At 46.3% G+C, this 18,740-nt stretch overlaps 1 long non-coding RNA gene across 2 annotated transcripts; it reads right to left on the reverse strand.

Moving 5' to 3' along the window:
• Positions 1–1,024: 1,024 nt before the first annotated feature.
• On the reverse strand, positions 1,025–16,916 carry LOC125400720 (uncharacterized). 2 transcript variants are annotated; one of them, XR_007232074.3, is made up of 4 exons: positions 10,285–16,916; positions 9,713–9,816; positions 6,836–7,000; positions 1,025–2,905 (listed from the first exon to the last, which is right to left on the reverse strand). It is a non-coding gene; the product is annotated as an uncharacterized LOC125400720 (long non-coding RNA). The 2 variants fall into 2 exon arrangements; XR_007232073.3 differs by lacking the exon at positions 6,836–7,000 and having other exon boundaries at positions 10,285–16,912.
• Between the last annotated feature and the right edge of the window lie 1,824 nt (positions 16,917–18,740).

Consider the following 18,740-nt stretch of genomic DNA (forward strand, 5'->3'; position numbering starts at 1 on the left):
CAAGAAATTTGCCTGTTTGTGCTTTACTCTCAAGGACAGCAGAAGAGATAATTTGCAACCCAAAGAAAGACTTTCTTCCTGCTGGAACCAAGACACATAATGCCCTTGATCAGAATGACTGACAACAGCATACCCTGGAACTGATAATTTGGAGACCGGGTCTCCTCTTTGTTTCTACCACTTAGAGCAATAAGCAAACTCCAGACCTAGGCCCATAGAAATAGCAGTGTCTGGTGACTGTGCTATCAGCTTCAGGAGTCATTAGCTTCCCCCTGACTACTTACAGGTTTCCTGGCTACCTGATATCCTCTATGCATTCTGGGAGAAAGAAAAAAAGTGGCAGTGGCACGCTAATTTAAAGATGAATCTGCACTCTATTAATAATTTTACTGAAAATAAACCTTTTAGCTCTTTAACTACCTAAAAATGTAGCATAGCACGCTAGCCTTCCCCTCTAGAATTCCCTGATGATTTACTTCCTTTCTTAACTTTCTCCATTAAGGAATTCACCGGGCACACCAAGTCACTCTCCCACCTTTGAGCTGACAGCCATGAATCTGTGTGAAAATTCTTATCTGATTTTTTATGGGGAAAAATAATTCCAGCCCTGGAACCTGTGAAAGCTGTGGACTTGCTGCTTATAAGGGCACATATTACTGGGAATGTTTGTAACAGGAGGGCTAAACAAGAGGAAGAAGAAAAATAAACACGGATAGAAAGACCTTGTGAGTAGTTCTCTTAGCCGTCAGATTTTAGATCCCTTCGCTTAGTGTGGTGTCTTTAATTGAACCCTGAGAAGGATTTTTAAGAGCTGAACTCTTATGGACCCCGTTAGTTTCTCATACCCAGTACTGGAGTTGTTATTCTGTGGTTCCCATGGGGAGTACTGTCAGTCCACGTGACATAACTTCCTTTTATCTGTTCATGGCTGTTGAGACCCCTAGATCTTACATGCAAATCCATGCAGAACAGAGACAAGACACCAAAGAAAAGGGTGCCAAGTATCAAGCATGCAAACCAAACCTGGATGGCCAGGAAAGTCTTGAAATTTATTAAGTGCCCATTGTTGAGCAACTGAGGACTTGAGATTGAAACTGATGTTTATAAAGCATCTGTGTACACTAATATGTGAATCTTATCAGTTCATAAGGAATAACAGCCAAAATGTCAGCACCCTTTTCTAATGAAAAATAAACCAGAAGACTTGAGAAATCCAAACCCAAATGAAGGACTTAGCTAGCCCCACACAGATGAGCACTCAGGACCAAAGCCATTCTTATCCCTTAGGTTCCAGGGTCCTGTCTTCTACTTTCCATTTAGTTCTAACTTGGTCTTCTTTACAATAAACCAGGCTGTCCTTCTCTACATCCTCCCTACTCTCTACACAATCGACCCCTTGCTCAGAGGATAAGATGTTCAAAACACAACCCCTGTACGCTTCCCTCTCCTTCCTGTGGCCTCTGTCCATAGCAACCCAGTGTCCAGGAGTAGGGGTCACTGGAAACACTCTGCCATCTCTGCTGTTAGCCCATCTCCATCTGGGACACTGCCAGGCCTTCTTATAATGCTGTGGCCTCGGGGGAAAGACCCTGGGACAGACTGGAGGGTCTGACTAGGGGTCCAGGGTCATCCTGCCCTTTAGCCATCAAAGGCTCCTGAGTTGAACTTCCTTCCTACCCAAAGAATCAGCCTAGAGTTGTTGTGGAGCAGAGAATTGGGTTCTTAACAGACCAAGACCTGGGAGGAGAAAGTGGAGAATCATTGTGGGAGAGCAGAGAACTGGGATTGGAGGACCGCTCACTTCTGTTTACCACAGAATGAGATACAGTGCACTGCTACCTATAGCAACCTTGAAAGCACTAGCCAGGAGTGGTAGGGCAGCCCTGTAATTCTACGACTTGGGAAGCTAAAGCTAGTGGATCAAGAGTTGAAGGCCATCTTGGGCTATGCAGTGGGTTCAAGACCAGCCTGGGCTAAATAGCAACACCTTGTCTCAGAAAAAAAAAAAAAACCAAAAAAACAAAAAAAAAAACTAATTCTTTAAACAAATTCAAGGCTTTTGTCATAGCAACCCCTGAAGAATGACAGTATTGACCCAGTAAAAACTTAACAATGTATAAATGCAACCAACCCTTGTCTCGAGTAATGCCTTGATCGTGGAGATTGTACCATTTAGAATCATTGACATTTATAGTTCTATTTATCATGAAGGCCAATTGCCACTTTTCACACTTTCCTTTCAAAACATTTTTACACATATTATCTCCCTGATTGGAGAAAACTGCTGAGACAGTTCCAGCCTCTCTTATTCCCACTTTACCCCGCATTGGTGTCTGGGCTGAAACTAAACCCAAGGGCTGAAATGGTGCCTGCCTTCACTCCTTTACCTGCGCTCTGCAGGGGTGCAAACAATGTAGGAGGGGATGCCGAGAGGTCTCTGAAGGAAGAAAATAATTCCTCTCAGTTTGATTTATTTCATTGCTATGTGTTCCTTAACGTGGGGGTTCAAATACAAAGCGTCGGGTTTCGTTGTGACATTTTCACACATGGGTATCAGTGTATTTTGCTCTCATTTGTCACCGTTCCTCTAGCGAGACTTTCCAAGCTCGGGAGAAAACCAGAGTACCTGTGGGAAAGACACCGTGGACTCTCAACTGTGGGTCCTTTCCAATCATGTTTCGCGGGCTCTGGTCCTAAAATAACCACAAATAATTTGGCAAATATACTGACATTCCAGGCATTTGCTGAGCCCATCCCATTGGAAAGAGGAGAGGCCAGGGACAGGCACAAGGTACGGGTTAACGACAACCCTGGAAGCTCCCATCGCCTTGTGTGGTCTTCTTGCATCTTCCCATAACCATCCATCCATCCATCCTCAACATGAACCATTCTCTTCCTGGTTGCTCTGCAGGGACAGAAACAAACTGAGTTAAAGTCTGCATTCAACAAACTACATTTTGAAGAGAAGTTGGAGCCATGGGGAAGGGGGACTTCCTGGGAGAAGAGGACAGAAAGCAGGTGGGGGGGAGGTCCGGAGCAGAAAGGGTTAAGTTGGAGGTGAAGGATGGGGAAGAGAGTGGAGCTTGGGGAAGGCTTAGCACTAAAGACCTTTAGAAAAGCCATATGGAAATGTACTACTATAGAAGCTTCCTTAAAACACACAGACAGACAGACAGACCACACACACACACACAGTTGAAGTTACACTGTAAGTGGTAGGGGAGGGGGAGAGGCAATACTTCTTCCAAACAAGTCCAGTACCAGAGATAGGGTACCACTTTTCCAGGTGTTAACCAGTGGAGTCCCATAGAAACCCCCTCTAAAAGACTTTACAGGCTACTTCCATGGCTCTTAGTGGACCCCCTACCCCCCGCCACAGAACCTGATGGTGAGACCCTCTGCTCAAGATGCCATGCTTCAAAGAACAGAAGTCGGACAGGATCGTGGCCTGAAGATGCGTGCTCAGTGCATGCCAACTACTGTTTTACGTATTTATCTATTAACTCAGTCTTCATCACAACACAAAAGATGCTGTAACATCTTTGCTTAAGTTTACAAATGAGGAAACTGTGACCAAAGCACCTACCTAAATTCACACTTAAACATAAAATTTCTCAGCCCCAGCAGTGGGCCCCCACACTCTGGTAGAACACCACCTTTCTGAAACACAGCGCAAAAAACTAGGCTCCAACCCCATTTTTTAAAGCAAATTCATAGGTTTGATGCAGCTTTAGTTAATACTGATGATCACATGACTGACCTTCACAAGTCATGCTGAAATCCATCTCGGACAGTGGCTCTCAGCACTCTCAATGTGACCCTTTACGTTGTGGTGACCCCCAACCACAAAATCATTTTCATTGCTACTTCATAACTGCAATTCTGATACTGTTATAAATCATAATATAAATGCTGGATGCATTTTCATTGTTACAGATTAAACACAACTAAAGCATAGTGATTAACCACAAAACAATGTGTAATTGTATATTGTGGGATATTCATTTCTAATTACAAATAAATGAAATTTTCTTCTTGAAACATGGTGCTGCATGGGTATCAGTCTTAATAAACTACACTTGTCACATTTGCAATGGTGGGTAAAAAGCCAATGTCAGCTGGGAGGTGGAGACTGTTCTTTCCCACCAGATCAGAGACCCTCAGGGCAGTCTTTGCAAGAGCACAACCACACTCATCCTCCACAGCAAGTCTGCCTCCGTATTTAGGCTTGATAACCAACGAGCTGAAAATCCGTTTCACACAGGTATGTTGCTGGAAATGAAGTTTCAGGCAGACTAGGATATGGCTGCGAACACTTGATCCAGAATTTGTGACTGGCCTGGTAGAGAAATTGATTCAATGACCTCCTCTTGTGCTGTCTCAGGAACATCTTCAGCTTTGACTGTGAATGGCTGGTCCACACAGGGTGTCGGGTAGATTTGGAAAATCGGATGAAGTTTTATCTTTCTTTCACAGAAACTATTACAATGCTTTGGTCTGGTTCAATTTTATGTTCCTCCCAAAAAGCAGATAAGGTGGGTAAATATGCAAATTTTATTTTCATCCTACACACACACACACACACACACACACACACACACACAACAAAGCTGAAGTTTCATTTGGAAAGAGCAGATCTTTTCAGACAAATCAAGTTATTTGCATTTGATCTTCACAGTGATAAACTTAACACATGCAAGATAGCAAAGTTGTCCACCAAGTAAGCTATTTTCTGCAATTCATTTTTATCACTGCAAAGTGCTCTGAACTGCAATCTTGCTTTGTCTTAGTTTGGGTTTTTATTGTTGTGAAGAGACACCATGACCACAGAACCTTTCATAAAGAAAACATTTAATTGGAGTGACTCACAGTTTCAGATGTTCGGTTCATTATCATGATGGGGAGCATGGCAGCATGCCGGCGGACGTGGTGCTGGAGCTAAGAATGCTACTACATCTTGCAGGCAACAGAAAGTTGACTGTCAACACTGAGAGAAGCCTGAGAAAGAAAGACCTCAAAGCCCACCCCATAGTGACGCACTTCGTCCAACAAGGCCACACCTCCTAATAGTGTCACTCCCTTTGGGGGCCATTTTCTTTCAAACTACCATACTTTCTGATTTAAAATGTCTTGAGTTCATCATGAGCTCAAAAGCACATTTTAAAACTTTTCCTCTGGACAGCCATTCACTAGGCAGCTCTGTGTGAAATAGCAGAACTTTGTTGGTACCTGATGCACAGTAAAGTGCTCACCTTTACAAAACTGACAGAAGTTGGCACTTTTCATTACTTCTTGTAACTCTTGTGACTTTGTCTTCATTGCCAATATCTGCTGACGAACTATGCAGTGAGCACCAATGGCTTTTGGTGACTCATTCAGTACCGAGCATTAAAATCCAGACCAACACCCTAGCATAATGGGAGCACCATCTGTGCAAACACCACAAACCTTTTCCCAAGAGATCTTCTCTTCCGCTCTTTCAGAAATGAACCCACTGTGTCAAATACATCGCACGTGTGGTAGCTGTTTGCAAAACAGAAACTTCATCTTTAAAGTCGCCATCACTAATAAACCTCACGTAAACCAGCAACACAGGTTGCAACATCTGTAGATTCATCAAACTGGATACTAAATATTGGAAGTGGAGCAGATTTAATTTCCTGGACTACCTGATCAAGCAGATGAGCCATCTATTCTTCGACAGTGTCGTTAAATAAGGAAATTGCAATCGACTGCATAGTAGATTCGCCCCTGATCATAACTCGAGCACTGTCTTTGCTGGAGGCAGTAAATCCTCGGCAATGGTATGAGATTTCACAGCTCCGGTGATTCCGAGTGCCACCAAATATGAAGCTTCAGTGGCTGCTACGTTTCGGTGGTGGTCCTTGACACCGGTGTCAGTCTGGCTCTGTGTCCACCAGCTTCACTTCTAACATCGTTGGCATCCTAACTGGCAAAGCTTGGGTGCTTGCGATTTAAAAGAAATTCTAGTTCATTTGCTTCATAGATTCGGCTGATAGAACTTCACAATGGTTAACACGTTGCAGTTTCTCAATCCCTGCCCTACTTATTGAGGTAAAACCATACTGTTAAAAAAAAAAAAGTTTTCTTAACACTTTTCTCTATACTATCTATCATCATGTGATGGTTTTCTGATGAAAATATGCAACGGTAGCTTTAATAATGCAAAAGATGGCACAGTTTATATGTATATACATGTGTTCATATATAATGTTCATAGTGCAGTCAGTTCAGTTCATTGAAGTTTCCTGGGATTTACCATTCTGTTTTGTCTTGTTTACATACTTGTTACTATCCCAAGTATTCACATCAACACAGTTGACTCTAAAAAGACCAATCATCACACAGATTAAATTCCCATGGTGCACATAATTTTTTGCAGTCGTTGGTTGTAAGGAGCCGTCAGGACATTGCCATTATGGTGCTGGCAGTCCTGCAGCTTGGAGGTAAACAAATCCTTTTGAAGTTGCCGCATGGGCCTTTGCCTGCATTTGCACAACTGAGCCTTGTCCTTGGCTGCTCACGAGGCCCTGAGCTCCGGCAGAATGGTATTCACCAATCCTCTGGGCTTTCCCTCTCTCTCGCCTTTTCGCTCTCTCGTTTCCCCTCTCTCGCTTTCTCTCTCTTCTCTCTCTCCCTCTCTCGTTCCCCCCCCCGCTCTCCCTTCAACCGAGAGGCTCCAATAAAATGTGATCAGAGAAGAATCCTCAACTCGTGGTCGTTCTTGCTGGTCAAGCAGCGCGCCACAGTTGGTAATTTGACAGTGCATCATTTTACGTTCCCCCAGAGTACAATTCATGAAGGGTCATTTTACCTCCATCGCTGCCGCTTTCAACACAGTTGCTGCTCTCTACACGTGTGTGACTGTGTATGACATAACACAGAAGCGTGTTGTGGCCCCAAGCCTATCACATTTCTTCGGGGTGTGCAATCACACTGTGCACTCGTATATGGGACTCTCTGCATGTGAATGGATCACCTGGAGATAGACGGAGGAGTCTCAGTACCTAAGACCATCAGAAATATGTATTTTCTCTATATTTGACCCAAAGGGGTTAAGACCCACATATTGAGAACCACTGATCTAAGCGAATAGTCAAGCAGACACATTAGGTCATTTTTAAATCATCTTGTGACTAGGGGCCTGAGAGATGACTCAGAGGTTAAGAGCACTGGCTGCTCTTCCAGAGGCCCTGAACTCATTCCCCAGCAACCACACGGTGGTTCATAACCATCTGTAATGAGTTCTGGTGGGCATACAAGCAGGCCAAACACTATATACATAATTTTAAAAAAAAAACTTCTACATTGTTTAAAAATAAAACTTGAAAACACACAGGCAAGTGCTATGTGGGCTGAGCAGCTTGTATTGAGGAATATACATGTTTTTACATACACACGCATGTGCAGTAACGATGAAAGAAGAGGCTGTGAAAGGAGAGTGGAGAGGAGGATATAGAAGGGTTTGGAGGGAGGAAAGGGAAGGGAGAAATGCAATTACAATCTTAAACCTTTAAAATAAAAAATGAACAAAAAAAACAAAAACAAAGAAAAAATAACAAACAAAAAACACAGAAAAATGGGGCTCCAGATCCAGCTCAGAAGTTAGTTAGGAGGACTTCCTGCTTCCAAGGGACCCTAATTCAATTCCTAGCCCCCAGATCAGGAGACCCACAACTGCCTGTACCGCCAGTTCCAAGGACTCAATCCCCTCCCTCTTCTGGCACCCACAGTTACCAGCATGTGTGTGGCATACACTCAGAGGCACATGTACATACACATGAAAAATAAATCATACGAGCAAAACAGCCTGGTGGTGGTGGTGCACACCTTTAATCCCAGCTCTTGGGAGGCAGAGGCACACAGATCTGAGTTCAAGGCCAACCTGGTCTACAAGGCAAGTTCTAGCACAGCCAGGGCTACACAGAAGAAAACCCTGACTTGAAAAACAAAGCAACCTGGACAGTGGTGGCATATGCCTTTAATTTCTCACTCAGGAGGCAGAGGCAGGAGGATCTCTGTGAGTTCAAGGCCAGCCCAGTCTACAGAACAAGTTCCAGGACAAGCTCCAAAGCTACACAAAAAAAAAAAAAAAAACCCTGTCTCAAAAAAAAAACAATACAAAAATAAAAAGGAAAACAAAATAACAACAAAAAAAAATAGAAGCACAGGCTGGAGAGATGGCTCAGCAGTTAAGAGCTGTGCTTGCAGAGGATCCGCGTTCAATTACCAGTGCCCACGTGGTGGCTCACAACCATCTGTAACTCGAATTTCAGGAGATCCAATTATCTCTTCTGAGCTCTAAGCACACCAGGCCCACACATGGTACACATTCATGAAAGCAAAAGACACTCATGCACATAAAGAAAAAAGCCAGAAATCTAACTAGTGGTGTCAAACAGAAATACTAGAAATGGTGATATGGACTAAATATGTTGCCTCAAAATCTGTGTGCCGCAACTTTATCCCCAATGTAATGGCTTTTGGAGGGGGGGCCTCAGAGAGGTAATTAGGTCATTTGGATGGAGCACGCGTGAATGGGATTGGTGTCCCTATAAGAGATGATGCTGGTACCTGGTCTCAGACTTCCACCCTCCAGAACTAAAGCAATTGTCTTGTTCTTTCTAAGTGGCTCAGCCTACAGTATCCAGAAGAGCAGCCTGCGCTAAGACAGATGGATTCCATTGTTCCTGCGCCCTTGGTTACCATAGCTCACAGCAGAGGACCCGCGTTCAATTACCAGTGCCCACATGGTGGCTCTGCTGGGCACTGGTGCTTTTCAGCCAAGGCGCTCCCGCCTGCAGAAATGCCTGGCTCGAACCACGTATTTCCTGGACTCGCCCAAGTCCGCAGGTCTTTCAAAGCTTTGGGCTACAGAGATCACTCAGTAGTTAAAGTGCTTGCTGTACAAAGCCTGAGAACTTGAGTTCAGATCTGTAACACCCAGGTTTTAACAACAAAAAAGCCAGATGTAGTGCATGTATCTATAACGCCAGCCCTGGGAGGTGCAAAAGGAAGATGCCAGAGGTGCACTGACCAGAAAGCTCTCGATCCAGTGAGAGACCCTGTCTCCAATAAGGTGGAGAAAAACAGGGAAAGACCTATGGCATCAGCCTTAAAGACCCAGTCTTCATCCTCCTGCCGTCGTACCCATTGGTCACCACGGTCTCCCTGAGACACACAGACTGGGCCCAGTGGGGACAGGTGTCTCAGGCCTGAGGGAAGTTCTCCATCCTGTTCCTCTGGCATCACAACTTCTTGGATGGGCTCTCCAGGACACTCCCATTCTCATCCACCATGGCAAGTAGTTTAAGGCCCCCCCCCGACACACACACGCAGACCCCAAAAAAACCTTACTTCTTACCTCTTGCTTCTGTCTCCATTTTTGCCACTTTTTTTAAGCATCCAGTCTAACACATCTTAGGAGCTGTCTGGGACCGCCAGGGATTCTAGCTTAGTCTGATTCCTAAAAGATCACATTCAGCCTTCTCCACCCAGGACCTCCTGACAGGAGAAGCCAGCACCCAGGGATCTGTCTGATCGCTGCTGCCCAGTAGCTGAGAACCCTGCAGAGAGCACTGGGACCCAGGTGACTTGCGGGGATCATGTCCTGACCTAGCACCTGGCAGCTGGCAGCCTCCTCTCCCTTCCCGACTTCACACTGTAGGACAGGACGGGTGAGCCAACTCACCTTGTGAAGCCTCCTTGGAGACACCTGTGGGAGGGAGAAGCCGGAAGCTACTGTGCTTTGCCTTCTGTTGCCTTCTGCTCGCGGGACCTGCCTCCAAGCTACAGCTGCAGGTTCAAAAAAAAAAAAAAAAAAAAAAAAAAAAACCTTAAGTCTCTCTCCAGTCATTACTACCCAGCTAGGAGTCATTTCCAAAATCAACGCCCTTTAGGCTGGTACCCAGTCTAATTGGAAGAAGAATCCGAATCTTATTCTGCATCAATAGTGGCTCTCCGCAGGACCTTGGTGGCCAAGGTTTCTATCTTTTTCCAATGAAAACCTCTCTGCTGACCACTGTCATCCTCTCTCCCTCTCTCATCTCCTACATGTACTAGAAACAGAGTCTAGCACGCCTCAGTAAATTCCCAGTACTTCGGCATCTTCTGCCAACGGCTATCCACGCACACCTTGCTAGAGACCTCTCCACCCTTCCCAATATTAGGCTCCATCTTCTTCAGAGACCGCTGTGTGAAAGTCTTGCCCAGAGCGCAGGCCTGGTGACCCCAGACCTCAGTCATCCCGACCTTGGTTCTCACCTGGATGTAGGTGTCTTGCTTCAGCTTGTTCATCATTTGGCGTAGGGGCGGGGTCTGGATTCCCCTTTCCGCCTGTTGCTGGCGGGGCTGAAAGGAAACTCTGTAGTACTATGCCAGAGTGACTTTTCCATGAGTCTCCCGTCGTCCCTTCATGATGCTCCTCCAGGAATTAGGGCCAGCCGCCTTTCTCGGTGGCCCCCAAAATCTCTCCTCAGTGCCTCATCTTTCTTCACAGACTGGATTCATCTCAGAGTTCTAAAGAATTCACTTTCCTAGCAAAAAAAGGCCTTAGATCCTGTCCTTGGCCAGCTTCCATCTTTAAATGCAGAGGGTAGGGTAAACCGCTGGACAGCTGACAGGGTAAGCTGACTTAGAGGGTGATAGCTTTCAAAATGAGATCCGGATGCCTCCTCTGGGAATCTCTTTCCCCAGATCATGATTTGCTCTTTCCAAGAGAAAAAATCATGCACTAAAGTCTTCCTGCGGCTTCCCCTCTGACAGTTGACCTTGCCTGAAGATTTCTTCTATTGCCCAATGAACCACCTTCTGTCTTAAGAGCTGGTAACTTTCTAAAAGAAATCCAGACACCTCCTCTGAATACGTTTCCCCATATCATGGTTTGCTCTTTCCAAGAGAAAACAATCATGCACTAAGTCTTCCTGTGGCTTCCCCTCTGTCACTGACCTTGCCGGAAGATTTCCTTTATTGCCCACTGAACCACCTTCTGTCTTAAGAGTTGAACTGTATACCAGAGTCGCCAGCTCCATCACTATGAGTACCCAGTGGCTAAAGTCCTCTTTAATTCTAGGGGCTAGCCTCATCCAACATGGTAACCATATGGCAAAACCTACAGCAGCCACTTAGGCAGAAACGATTGCTGTGGGTGCTCACTCTTTAGGCCTTCTTTGTAGAGTTCTCAAGGGGAACATACAGGATCTCAGGCTTTTGGAGCTCTTGATCACTAAAGTTCAATGTTCCCAACTGGGCACTCAAAAAGTATAATTCTAAAAGTCTATGCCCTTGTTCAAACAATAAAACTCCTTACAGCTGGATCAAGTCCATTCTGAGTCCGTGGAGAGGCACCATTCCTTATGGCTGGATCAAATCCATTCTGAGTCCGTGGAGAGGCACTATTTATTCCTTATGGCTGGATCAAGTCCATTCTGAGTCCGTGGAGTAGCACTATTCCTTAAGACTGGACAAGGATGAGGCCCAGGTACAGCAAAGTGAACTGGAAGGTAAAGGCCCCAAGCCTACCGACAGGGTTTTGCTTGCTACTTTGTGGCAAATGGCCCAGGTGGCTCAGGGGCATTTTTTTTTCCTCCTGTGGAGCCAACAGTTGGAATTCACATAAACTGTCTGAGGTCAAGTTTCCTCAAGTGTCTGTATCGAACAAGGATAATGACACTACAATGGCCATCGGGAGCCTCCCTCGCAGTAAAAGGGTGTTTCCCACCCAGAGTTGTGTGTGTCCTTTCTCTCAGACCCTATGCGTATGCTGCATCAAGGGATAACTGAAGTAGTGGGGAGAATTTCAGTGGCCTGTCTGAAAACCTTGAGAGCAGGAGATTATCGGGATGGGGCAGGCTAAGCCCATGGTCATTCCAGGAGCCCTCAAAAGGGAGAGGAGGTTACCAGGGAGTAGTAAGAAATCAAAGACAAATCTAATACTCCGGTTTTGAAAAGGGTAAAGGACCAGGAGCCAAGAGATGCAGGTGACCTCAAAAACCGGGGCAAGATGGCAAGCTTCCCCCTTGAAGCCTCCTGAAGGAACATGGCATGGTTCACATTTGGATGTTGGAGCCCCTGACGGAACACAGTATGGCTCACATTTGGAAGTCGTCCCAGGAAGATGCGCCTCATGCCTCTGACCTCTGGGACTGGAAGAGAGAAAATTCCTACGGTTTCAGTTCATTTCCTTTATGGTCATTTTTTCTGGCAGACATTAGAAACAAGTGTGCCATCTTCCTTGGGAAACTGTTTCGCTGCCTTCAAAGAATTCCCTCTTGGAAGGAGGAGAGAGGCTCATGAGACCTGGAAGGTAATGTTGCAGGAGCTCCTTCTGCTCCTTCAGTCAATAGCCTTTAAGATACCAGACCACTTGGATGTGGTCTATTTGGCTTGAAAAAGCAGTGGTAGCCATGCACACTCTCTCTCTTGCTTCGGAATCTGCTTCCGGCTACCAGATTCCTTTTCCTAGTTGTGCAAAGGTCTGTTGTCTAGGACAGTGATCTGGAAGTTTTTCCCTTTAAATAAATAACCCTTTTATTAATCATAATTCCAAACTGGTGTGGGATTGCTTTGTGACTTACTCCTTTACCTGGCACCCAATTCAGCCAACAAGCCCAAGCCCAAGTGGGCTGGTATCTTAAAGGCTATTGGCTAAAGGAGCAGAAGGAGCTCCCCCAGCAAGGTAAAGGAACTCACACTGCTCAGGACATTCATGAAGTTTGTAAGGCTCATCAGGACCCTCCCCAAGGTCCTAAGAGCGGTAAGCGTGCTGTAAAATGAAGACTTCCTTCACCAGGGGTACCTGCAAGTCAGGCTCCATGTCCCTGCCGCCATGGGCTTTCTGGTGAGGCAGCTGCCTTCCAGTAACTTCTCTAAGTAACCCCAATTAACTTACTGGTTTGCTAAGCTAGACTTGGGCAGGACCATTTTAGTTTTGAGGCTTTATCAGTGGCCAATAGATAGGTGCCCACATCTCCCTCCATCTATTCTGCAACCTGCCATCAGCATTAACGCTTCTCACCCACCACTCCTCCGTCTCCTGCATGGAGCCCTTGCTCCCAACCCCTCTGTGGGGCCAGAATCCTCTTATCAAATATTTGTATGCACTCAAGAAAAGTGGATGCCTGATGTCCTGTTTATAGGGAGCTGACTGTTTAGAAGCTCCTGCCATTCCAAACAAAACTTTTTTTCCAGAGTTCTTTTACCCCAGCCACCGAGTCACTGTCTAGTTGGAAAAGAAAGCACAGATATACCAGATTCCTGGTTTCAGAAGTGAGGCTAGAGTTGGGGTGATCCAGACGGCCCCTGTGAAGGACACCCACTTCAACCTTGGATCTTTGGAGCAATGACAGCAGGCTGGCTGTTAACTCACATGGTATGAGGGGGTTTGCCCTAATGAGTAATTCTGAGCCCCAGCAAGAACACGAAGTCGTCGAAAGGCCGTTCCATCTTCTACGTTTGTGTGGCATGCTCTTTGTACTTTTGTTAAAGTTTCAAGGAAGGTTCTAGAAACAGGAAGCTGAATGGGGAGGGGGGTGGGGGTAGCAAAGTTTAAGGGTGGAATCACCAACAGTATGCCCTTCTCAGGTTCCTCTCTTTTCTGAGTCTCAAAAGTCTGGCATGTTCTTTCTGCAGATGGCCAGGACAAACTTGGACTCCAGCTGTTCCCATTGTTGTTGTGGTCTAACGGGAATGAGATTGCCGTGGGAGACACATAAATAGCAGTGAAGACTCCCTGACAGGAAAATCCACCTCGCACACCTCTTCTCATGTCAGAGCAGTGAAGGCTGAAATGCCCACAGGGCAGGAAATCAGCAGGCAACTGTTGTGGGTCCAAGAAAATAGAATTTTTAATGGAATTCAGGGTCTCCTGTTTCTACCATAATCTAGCAAGGTGAAAGCAGGCACAGGTGCAAAGTTCTTTCAAATTGACAAAATCAAAACCATCATATAAACTATCCATAAATGATTTGGGGACACAGGTAGTTTTACCTAGGTGTTTGCATTAGCCTGGGTTTCTACATCCAATTCTTAAAACTATTGCCAAAGCCTGGCAAGGAAGGGCTCAAGTAGCACCAAAGATTCCAAAGTCGCTGGGCTTACTGAGAGCTAGCAAAAGACACTAAGAGCAATCCTGAGAGTAAAAGCATCTTTTTGGGCAGGGATTATAGGTTAGCTAGGTGCCGCACGTGCCAGAAGTCCGAGCCTTATCCCAACACTACAAGTTAAAAGCCTCTTTGTGACTTTCAAGTTTTCAGAGCATCTATCAGGGCTGATATTGAAAGGTGTTAATGTTCTTCAATTTGTTACTTCTCCTTTTTTACCTCCTTGATCCTCACTCTGGCTACTAGTGTTGCTAAGGATTCTATGAGGAGAGGTGGTGGCTCCCCACACAGATACTTTGTCTGTTACACCCAGTGTCTCTTGGCTTCCAATTTCATATGATTCAAGGCACTGTGGCCAAATCCAAGGACCTAAGAAGGTATAACAAATGGGCTTCGGGTAAAATGTAGACTCCATTTGGAGCATCACTTCAAACAAGAAATGAGGCAGAGTATTCAACAGTCAGTCTACATTCAGAGCAGCTTACAAATGTTCTCCTGAGAAAGCCATGACACAGGCATTCAAGGAAAGCATCTAAGCAGCAGACAGAGTGTGGGTCTGGAGTCCATGATCCAGACAACAAAATCTACAGTGCAGAAGACTTTTCCCATGGACCTGAAGGATAATGCGTAGAAGCATAAAGACACAGCCAAAAACATCATTGGGACCAGACTATGGTGGATCTCCTAAAACTGAACTAGAGAGGTAGGACTCTATTCTGTCAGCAGTGGGAGCCTTTGATGGCTTTGGGGAGCAAGGGTGAGGTGTGCCTCGCTAAGCGAGGTCTGAGAAAAACAGCAACTGAACCTGTGGGGCTAAGCGGCTAGATGGGAAAGTCTGAAGGTAGAAAGGCTACAAAGGTCTCAATAGCAACCCCTCGAAAGAGTTGTGTTCCCCAGAGTTTTATCTGGAAGCTAGGTCATTACAGTTATAGTTAGCTAGATAGAGAAGGCATCTGGGTTAGGCTGGGCTCCAAATGCAATCGTTGATGTCCTTGCAAGAGGACACAAAGACAAACACAGAAAAGAGAACCATGTGCAGTGGAAAGGGGCAGACTGAAGCAATGCGTGCCCAAGAGAGCGACCCAACAGACTGCAGCCACCAGAAGCTGGGAAGGAGAACTGGCATGAACTCTCCTTCAAAGATCCTAGAAGGCACCGGCCCTGCCAGTACCTTGATTTTGGACTTCTGGTCTCCAGAACCAGGAGAGAAGAATTATGCTGTCTGGAACTGTTTGTTTTGTAGAGACCTGTTGGCAGCAAGTCTAGGATACTAACACAGAAACAAACGAAGGAGCAAGCCTGGAAATGATACCCGAGACAAATCTGTACTTCAAGTTCCAGAAAGAGCAATATTTGAAAATTGGGACTAATTGGTGGTCAAGCCAACTGTAGCAGCAAGCTGCAACTCACAAATCCAGTTACGACTTCAAATTCCCATTTCACTCCGAAACCAGCTAAGCAGTAAGTAACCTTCAAGGACTTGGGGGAGCTCATGGAGCAAGGGGGACTTGGGTTGATAAGCATCACAGAGATTCCCTGGTAATGCTAACCCAAACAAATTTCACACTTCAAGCCAAGGCCCCTTGACTGTTTCTCTTTGGTCATCACACATTCTCTAGGTGAAGACAATCTCCCCCTCACACTGAAAACCACAGCACAGAAAAGAAAGACATAAGGAAGCTTCTCCACCAACCAGTCAGCTAGAAGCAGGAATTTTTAAGAATGATCCAAAGAAGATGCAGGGGGAAAGGATAATCTACCAAAAGTAGCACTAAAGATCACTCAGAAATAAAGACAGTCTTCCTGTGCCTCCCACTTCCCCACTCAGAGGCAGATGAGGAAGCTGCCCTAGGCTTCTCTTCTGCCATCAGGACTCAAGCAGTCCTATTTGAGAAGGCGGCAGGGTGCAAGCTCCCTCTCTCGGAGACGGAGCAGGGGACAAAGTCTATAACCGTTGGAGTCACCCACCTAGAGCAATCCCACCATCCCTGCTTGGTACCCAAAAAAGAATTCTCACGTTGTCTCTGCAAGAGGAAAAAGCCAAAAACAACAGTCCACTCTGCAAGCCAGTGGCAGTCCTGCCCCCTGCACTCAAGGCAGGGGTTTCTAGAAAAAGATACAGATAAACCTTGTCCCCTGGTTTTGTGTTTCCTGGTGGAGCAACCACCTCTAATCACAGTGCTGTCACCTCAGCTTTGCTCTCCCAAGGGAGCAATGCTCCCTTGTGTCAGCCATCTCCTATCCCCCACCGCCACCCCCACTCCCGCAAAGATACCACCTACATCATCTAGAGACAGCTTATGGTGAGGATTAGAGGTGCTGGCTGGAATCTTCCCCTCCCACTGAGCTGGGCACTGTTGGAGGCTTTTGATGATGGATGGAGGGCAGGATGGGGGCAGGCGGAGCCTTCACGGGCCATGAGACACTTCCTCAGAAGGAAAATATAACCTTGGAAGTTTTCTTTCCCAGAACCGCTGCTTCTAGGCACATGTTTCTCCTACTTTAGACAGGCTGCTTCTAGAAATGTCTTTTGAGAAAATGAGTTGTGTGCACCCAGATTTGACTAGAGGGTTAACTGCAGTAGTCTCATAGACACTAGGAGAGTCAGGCCTAGTAGCTAGATGTGTAGCATGGCTGGCTGTTTTCCGTCAGTTCCGGGTGACGCCCATACCAGGACTTCCTCATTTTAAAAAAAAAAAAAAAAACAAAGTTGAAGCCTCGAAAGGAAGCCTGGTGATTCCGAAGCAGAAGGTGTCAGGAAGCCTTTCCCAGAATGTTCTTCGGGAGCTATTGTCTTCTGAGCCACCTAGATCTCACATGATGGAGATTGTTAAAAAAAAAAAAAAAAAAAAAAAAAAAAAAAAAAAAAAAAAAAAAAAAAAAAAAATTTTAAGGGATGTTTCAGAAGAATATAGACACGTTTTCAAGAAATTTTCAAGCGAGAAACGTAACGTTGTGAAATAGGTATTTAGTGACACCTCTCCTATCTTCCAAAATTTGAGGAAAGAAAAGAGAGGCCCGGGGAGGAGTTAATCATGGCTTTAACATTATCAGGTGCGCCAACGTGCCACCCAAGGCCACATGCATCCCAGGATATGAATGACGCCCAGCACCGTGGCTGGGATTGCAAGTAATCTCTATTGCTCTCTTCCTTACAGGCATGTCTCTCCCTTTTCTACACGGGACATGCAGTGCTGCAGGGGAATGAGGCAGTCAGCAAACATCCATTTTCATTTCTGAAATGTGCTCCATCCTCCAGGCCTTAGCTCTCTGCACGCTCTCCTTTCCTGTCGTGGGGAAACTAGAAGCAGCAGGGAAGGCTGGCTCAGATATCCTCTGTCCCCCACCATGCTCAGCTCTGCCCCAAATCCTGCCTCCTCCCTCCAACCACTCCTTTTCCCCAGACCGTGACCCAGCATCCCATCCCCACCCCTGCCAAATCCTCCACAACTCTCGGGCCTCTTGCCACCTGCTCTGCTACATCTGTGTTCAGACATTAATTTAGCAACCACTGTGTGAGAGAGACACACTGTCAGGTACCTTGGGAAACAAGGAACTTGTTCACACATTGGCAGGGGGAAGTGGGTACTTGCCCCTTCTGAGGCATAGGGAGGTCAGTTCTCTTAGACAGGGCCATGCTCCCTAGGTTCCCCACCAAGTTATCTACACCTCCTTCCCTCTGCCCCTGGTCTTGCACCTCAGCTGCCCCCCCCCAGACACACACACACACACACACACACACACACACACACACACACACGTGTGTCCCCAGGAATCTGTCCTTGCCCTTGCCCTCTTGTTAGGGAAAGCCCCTGGATACAGAGATTCACCAAAACTCAGCCTGGTGTGAGGAGAACAATGTCTTCATGACTTGAGGTCGCAAGAGGCAAGTCAAGTCTAGTCCGCCCCCCCCCCCCCACCTGCCAACTCAGTTCCAAATGTTTTCGATGCTGGGACCTTCCCCTCACCTCCCTCTACATGCACACAATCTCTCCTTGAGACTTTTCTTGCTTACTCTACTGCCAAAGCCTTCCTTCTCCTTGGTCCCCAATCCTGACGCCTTAGATCTGTCCCCTGCAGTCCAGGGCCAATGCATTGCATCCCACAAGCCCTCCTAACCCTTCCATCTGCCCAGCTGCTCACCAGGGACTACAGGATAAAATCCAGGAAGAACTAAAACCCCATTGCCTCCCCTCCTATGTTTCCTATGCAAACATCCCCTCCCTTGGTTCCCAGATCCTCCCCCTCGGCTAACTCTCATCTCTGTCTTTCGCCCAAGCCAGGTCCCCCAGTCTAGCTGCTGAGTCATCTCCCCACAGCCCAGGTCTGGTTGTATCCTTTCTTCTCCAGGATCTAGCTTGGGATGACCACAGACCCTGCAGAGATCGCCTTCTGTCATTTTGTCATAGTCAAGGGAGTGTGGTCATTCCCTTACAGTCAAGTGATGAACCACACCTGGGCTTTTCTTCCAAATCAGCTTGTTGGCTGGGGGTGGGGGTAGGGGTGGAGGCAACTGTTGAAAGCAGACACCAACATAGCCTGTGCTCTGTGAAAGAGGCTTCACCTATGCAGGCCCTTCGGGCCATGAACCCTTAGACCTCATCCCCAGAGAAGGAAACC

The sequence above is a fragment of the Myodes glareolus genome, chromosome 24 (genome assembly GCF_982192425.1).
Source record: "Myodes glareolus chromosome 24, mMyoGla1.1, whole genome shotgun sequence".
Classification (NCBI taxonomy): domain Eukaryota; kingdom Metazoa; phylum Chordata; class Mammalia; order Rodentia; family Cricetidae; genus Myodes; species Myodes glareolus.